The sequence below is a fragment of the Elephantulus edwardii genome, unplaced genomic scaffold (genome assembly GCF_000299155.1).
Source record: "Elephantulus edwardii isolate Elephantulus edwardi_28Jun2011 unplaced genomic scaffold, EleEdw1.0 scaffold00307, whole genome shotgun sequence".
Taxonomy (NCBI): Eukaryota; Metazoa; Chordata; class Mammalia; order Macroscelidea; family Macroscelididae; genus Elephantulus; species Elephantulus edwardii.
In genome coordinates, this window is record NW_006400057.1 from 187,621 (window position 1) to 194,500 (window position 6,880).

The 6,880-nt window shown below is 39.3% G+C and overlaps 1 pseudogene; it reads left to right on the forward strand.

The window, feature by feature from the left end:
* The first annotated feature begins 6,646 nt into the window (after nt 1-6,646).
* LOC102863629 overlaps nt 6,647-6,880 on the forward strand; it is a 5,838-nt pseudogene continuing 5,604 nt past the window's right edge.

A 6,880-nucleotide genomic window follows, 5' to 3' on the forward strand; every position in this document is an offset into this window, starting at 1 on the left:
CTGTGGGTTTCAGGGTGAAGATCTTCTCTCACTACTCTAAAGGGCCCCTTTGGCAGTAGGAAACACATAGACTATTATGGAGATTGATTTTGGAATTTAGATGCACTCTTATTGATTGTGCTTGGCTTTACATGTTCATATCCTTGAAGATGTATCATGGGGGTGTTGCAACCTAGAAGACACAAATTTGACTAACAAGTTATAAGTACATGAGTCAAAAAATTATAGATAAGTAAAAGAAAAGATTCTTTCATTGTTTTACAAACCCTCCCCCAGGTCCCCTCCACCATGTAGCCCTCGCTCTAGTCTCCTGTGATGACAGAAATACCCAGTTATATATCTCTTTTAAACGGTTCTCTCCCTCCTCTGTTTCAGTGCAGTATACATTATTGAACCCATCTTACTCAGTCTCTCCCCAACCCCAAGGACAGTCCCAAAGAATTCTCTTTATTTTCAAAATTATGTAAGCTATTCAATACACAGCATTTAGAGAAATTATACTTTCTTAAATTTGTTTAAATATTCTGTAGAAATAATAATAAATATAAAAAATCAGAACAGAAATGCTTACATCCTACCATTCTTACAAAATGAGTTCTTCAGCCAATTTTCCTTCAAGTATTTATCTATATGCATTGTAATTGTTAAGTGCCATCAAGTCGTAGATAACTCATAGTGACCCTATGAAACACAGACCTGGACACTTGTATAACTTTTATCGTTTCTCCAAGTTCATAGGGTTTCTGGAGGCAAACTATTTCATAGGTGGATGCCACTCCTGCATTCAAGCTTGATTTAATGCATTAGTAGTTTTATATTTGTAATATTTCCAAACATATTTTGGTAGCTTTGACTTTTATTCCTTTTAAGGTAATCTGCTTTACCATTTTATCCTTCTGAACTGTTTTTTTACGCATGCTGCTCTTTAGCCTTGGACATTATCTTGTATCAGTTTCCGACTTGATCAGTTGCCTTCTTCTACTTCAGTGACCATTAAATTTTCTCAGTACTTTCCAGAAGATGCTGCACTAGACATTCATCCCCAGAATGCTGTCAGATGCATATAAAAAGAATAAGAAACTGAAGATGGTAAATCGAAGGTTTATTTTTTTAATAACAAAAACATGTGTACAAGAGGCTGATTCTTAGGCTCATTCAGGTATTTGATGATGTCATAAACTCATCTTCTCTTAGTCTTTCTACCATCATCAGAATGCTGTCATCTCTCCCCTTATCCCAAGATGTCAGTTGTAGCCCAAACCTCATTTCTTCATATAATCTTGCCTGGTTGTTGTTATGTGCCATTGAGCCACCTGAGACTCATAGTGGCCCTATGTACAACAGCCCTAAACCCTGGTCTATCCTGTGCCAATCTTATTGTCTCTGACACATCTACCACTATTACCCCAGTCACTAGATCAATCCATTTCTTCAGAGTCTTCCGCTCTTGCACTGTTGCTCCACCCTCCCAAGCATGATGTCCATCTCTGATGACTGATCCCACCTTGCAACATGTCCAGAGTATGTCAGATGAAGCTTTAGAGTCCTTGCCTCCAAGGAACAGCCTGGTGTCACCCTCTCTAGGACGAACTTGTTTATTCTCCTAGCAGTCCATGGTGTATATTCAATACTCTTCTCCAGCACCACAGCCCAAAGACATCAATTCTCTTTCTCTCATTTCTAGTCATTGTCCAGCTGTCTGATGAATAGCAAGTAATTGCAAAGACTATGGCCTGGATCAGGCGCACCTTAGTATCAAGACTGACATCATTGCTCTTCAGTACTATGGAGAGGTCACTGACAGCAGACTTTCCCAGTGCAAACGTACCAAGGATGTTGATTGTGGAGCCAAGCAAACTAGAGCTGTTAATAATTGCATTCTCTTCACCATCTGTCATGATGCTGTAAATTGGCCCAGTGGTGAGAATCTTTGTTTTCTTGATGTTGAGCTTCAATCCATATTGAAGGCTGTAGTCCCTGACCTTTTGGAGCAAGCTCTTCAAGTCCTCCTCAGCTTCAACAAGCAGGGTTGTGTCATCTGCATGATGCAGATTGTTGCTGAGTCTTCCTTCAATCGTGATGCCACATTTCTCCTTATAGAGCCCAGCCTCCCGGATAATCTGTATGAAAAAGTATGAGATAAGACACATACATTCCTGAATCTTGAGTAGTGTAAAAAAAAAATAAATTTTTTTTCTTCAGGTTAAGTACTTTTTAAAGAGTTTATCCACATACACGAATGCATCAGAAATATCACTGGCCAGAATTTGTCACATACTGAAGCCAATTACTGACAAAGAAAATGAAATTGCTATGACTAGGTTAGAATAATAAAGAGGATTCCCAGACTGAGGAAATATCAGTTCTGTGAGGGTGAACATGAAGACAGGGTGATAATAGTCATAGATCAATAGTAATTAATTATATAAAGTACAATGCATATGAGTGGTTACGTAAAACACAATGTACATGAAGGAAACACAGTGTATTTGAATTATTGTACGCAAATCAGTTAAAAAAATAAAAAAAACCCCACAACAAAACACCCAACTGCTTCATTGACATACTTTGGGCATGTTGCAAGGAGGGACCAGTCCTTGGAGAGGGACATCATGCTTGGAGGGGTGGAGGGATAGAGAAAGAGAGGAAGGCCCTCAATGAGGGATTGATTCAGTGACAGGGGTAATGAGGGTAGGTGTGTCAGATACAGTATAATTGGCACAAGATAAACCAGGTTTCAGCGCTGTTGTACATAGGGTCACTATGAGTCACAAGTGACTTGTTGGCTCATAACAACAACAAAACGAACTATAAGGTGATTAATGAGAAAGGTCAGGAAATAGCTTGATTAGACAAGCCCAGTGTGCCATCAACTCTCATTCCCTCAATCGTCCTAGAAGCTCCTTACTGTATACTTCATAATAACCTGTTAAAAAACCTGTATTCTAGACAAGCCTATTTGTTCTCTGTTGACTATATAGTCTAAGGAGCCCTGGTGACATAATATGTTAAATGTTAAACTTCTAACTCAAAAGTCACCTGTTCGAAACCAACAATTGTGCTGTGGGAGGGAGATGAGCACATCTTATCTTAGAATTTGCATCCTTAGTAATCTGATGGAGAGTCACCATGAGTTGGAATCCCTGTTATGACAGTGGGCATAAATTCTGCTTAAGTTTTTAACAGTGACTTGGTTCCTGTTGTTTTCCTTACGTTGTTTTCCTAATTTAGAAAGTTCTACTTATTTACTAGACCAACTATGACTACTTGATTAACATAAGATGGAAACCTTAGCTGTTTTAGCAAAATAGCCACATTTCAAGAGCTTATTGGTTCTCTGAGGTTTGTGGCTTTCCATTATCATGGAAGTGTTCTGAATACTATGTTGTCTTTGTTATGTGCCATTAACTCAGAACTCACTCATAGCTGATCCTCCATCAGTTTTTCAGAGTCTGTTAATAGCTTAGGAGGAGATGACCCAACTTTCTCCCATGAAGAGCTGGTGCATGTGAACCATATACCTTTGGATTGGCAGCGAACTCCTTACCACTAGGCCAGCAGAAGTCTCCTATTATATGCTGTAATTTTCATTAACTTCTTTTTTCTGATCTAAACCTTTATATTATTTGTAGTTTATATGTCATGTTTTAAAAATTTCTCTGTGTATTTATAATCCCTAATTTTTCTAGAAATATATTTTCTGCATGTTAGCATGTAAGTTCTTAAACAAAGGATTGACGCAGTGACTATGGGCGTGAGCATGGCAGAGATCATGAAGATGGTGCAGATTGGAGCAGAGTGTGCCTCCTGGCACAAAATACAGCCTCAGTAAACATTCTTTCTACTGATCACATTTGTTGAAGCATGTTGTTGCTGTTGTTAGGTGCTGTGCCGTCAGCTATGAGTCATAAGACCCTGTGAACAACAGATCTAAATCCTGGCCTATCCTTTGCCATCCTCATCAACTTTGGCATATTTGAGCCATTGCTACAGTTACCGTGAGGTTGAGGGTCTTCCTCTCCTTCACGAACCCTCCACTTTTCTAAGCATAATGTCACTTTCCAAGGAATAACCTATCCTAACAACATGCCCAGAGGATGATAGACAAAGTTTGTTATCCTTCTGTCCAAGGATATATGCTTCAACCGAGACATATCTGTGTGCTTTGTCCAACACATATCTGTTCATTATTTTGGCAGGCCATCTAGTATTCAGGACTCTTATCCAAAACCATAGCTTAAAGGCATTGATTCTTCTTCTGTCATCCTTAATATTGCTCAGCTCTCAGATGCATAGCAAATGATTGACAGATCGTGACCTGAAGTAGGCATACCTTAGTCTTTAAAGTGATATTGTTGTTCCTTACTACTTTGGCGAGGTTCTTGACAACAGATTTTGTCAAAGTCAATATTAATGTTAAATGTTTGACTTAATGGTTGAAAATATACTAAGTTTTTACTTTTATGAGGAAAGTAGACCAGTGAAGACAAACATTCTTCCTTGTTTTTTTATGTGGAGCAATCAACTGCAAGGTGTGTTAACATTTTTACAGTGTTCTTGATCAAGAGATGCAAGTTGTTGTGGTTAGGTGTCCTCAGATCCGCTTTGATCCATTACAACCCTGGGTATAACAGAATACTTTGAGCCCTTTTTGCAAACATTGTGCCAGTATATTGCCTTCTGTCATGGTAACTCTCCTTGATGTCCTTTTGTCAGAGTTTGGTTTCTCCTGGTAACATTCCCAGAGTATATGAGAAGTCTTATCATTCTAACTTCTAAGGAGCATTCTAGTTGCACTTGTCATAAGGCAAATTCGTGTGTATATTCAGTATTCTTTGCCAGTACAACAATTCAAGGACTTAAATGCTGTTTAAGTCTTCGTTATTCATTGTCTAACTTTAATATGCATATTATGAGTTTTAAACTACCTTGTATTGTGTCCCCCACACCTTTGTATTCAAGGTAACAACATTCATGTTAGCACTTTAAAGCAATCCTTCGCAGAAGACCTGCCCAGTGCAGCATGGTGCTTTATTTCTTGGGTTTTTTTTTTTAATTGATCGGTATTAAACAGACCATCTGCATAATCTGTTGAAACTTTGTTGGAGTCTAGAAGTGCTGTCTAGGTTAGGGTATTTCAAGACGATGGCCTGTATCAGGCGCTCCTTAGCCTCCAGCCTGACATCGTTGCTCTTTAGTACTTCGGAGAGATCTCTGACAGCAGACTTTCCCAGTGCAATTTGTCTTTTAATTTCCTGGCTGCTGGTACCAAGAATGTTGATTGTGGAGCCAAGCAAACTAGAGCTGTTAATAATTGCATTCTCTTCACTATCTATCATGATGCTACCAGTTGGCCCAGTGGTGAGAATCTTTGTTTTCTTGATGTTGAGCTTCAATCCATATTGAAGGCTGCAGTCCTTGACCTTCTGGAGCAAGCACTTCAGGTCCTCCTCAGTTTCAGCAAGCAAGGTTTTGCCATCTGCATAACGGAGATGGTTGATGAGTCTACTTCAATTCTGATGCCACACTTCTCCTCATAGAGGCCAGCTTCTCACATAACCTGCTCTGCATATAGGTTGAAAAGGTATGGAGATAGGACACATCCCTGGTGTACACCCTTCCCAATTTTGAACCATGTAGTGTTTCCTTGCCCTGTTCTGATGACTGCCTCCTGGTCCCACTATATGTTTGGAGCAGGAATCATGGTAGGACAGTGTAATATGGTGGCATAGTTGCATATATCATCTGACTGAGAGTGTGCATGATCTCAGTGTGTGTGTGTGTGTGTGTGTGTGTGTAAAACATTGCTTTTTATAAAAACAGAAAAGTCTTTATGATTCTTATACTTCTTGTCAGTATCATTCATAATTTGTTATGATTCACATAGTTAAATGCCTTTGTATAGTCAATAAAACACAGGTAAACATCTTTCTAGTATAATTTCTTTCAGCCAAAGTCCATCTGATGCCTGCAGTGATACTCCTTAAGGCATAGCCTTATAAATCCAGTTTGAATTTCTGGCAGTTCCTTGCTCAGGTACTTTCCAGTTATCTTTTAATAATCTTCAGAAAGCTTTTACTTGAGTGTGATTTAAATTGTTTGATTATTTATTTATTCCCTTGGAGCACATTTTGTTTTATAGTGAGAACAAAAATAGATCTCTTTCCAATTCTTGACCAGGCAGCTAGTTGTCTTCCACATTTCTTGGCAGAGATGAGCTTGCATGTATAGGACTGCGTCTTTTTGTTAAAATGCCTCAATTGTTATTCCATCAATTTCTGGAACCTTACTTTCTGCCAGGGATTTCTGTACAACTTAAACTCTTTCTTTATTACCATTGGTTCTTGATCATATGCCACCTCTTGAAATGAGTGGATATCCACTAGTTCTTTTTGGTACAGTGACTGTATTGCTTCCCTTTTCTTTTGATGCTTCCTACATCATTCAGTGTTTTGCCTACAGAACCCCCTAGTATTAAAACGTGAAGCTTGAATTTCTTCTTCAATTTAGTCACCTTGAGAAATGCTGAGTGTGGCGAGGCGAACACGTGGGTTGGTGCAGTGGCCATGGAGCCGCTATGGGCTTTCTGGGCCCCGGGCTCCGAGCTGCATGAGCACTGGCCTAGAATCAGGATCAAAACTTCTAGATGGCTGACCAAGACCCCAGGGGCATTCGCCTCCTCCAGCAGATGGTGGCTTCAGGCACTGTCAGTCACCTCTCTCTTTTTTTTTTTTTATTTAGGTTGTTTACTGATCCCAACATAAGGAACTACCATCAGCTGATGTGTTTGAAATCACAGAAGCCATGGAAAGCTTCATATATAAGTTATTAGATGGAGGGCTGGTGAAAGGGAGATAGATGTGAAGGGAGGGGGTAGAAG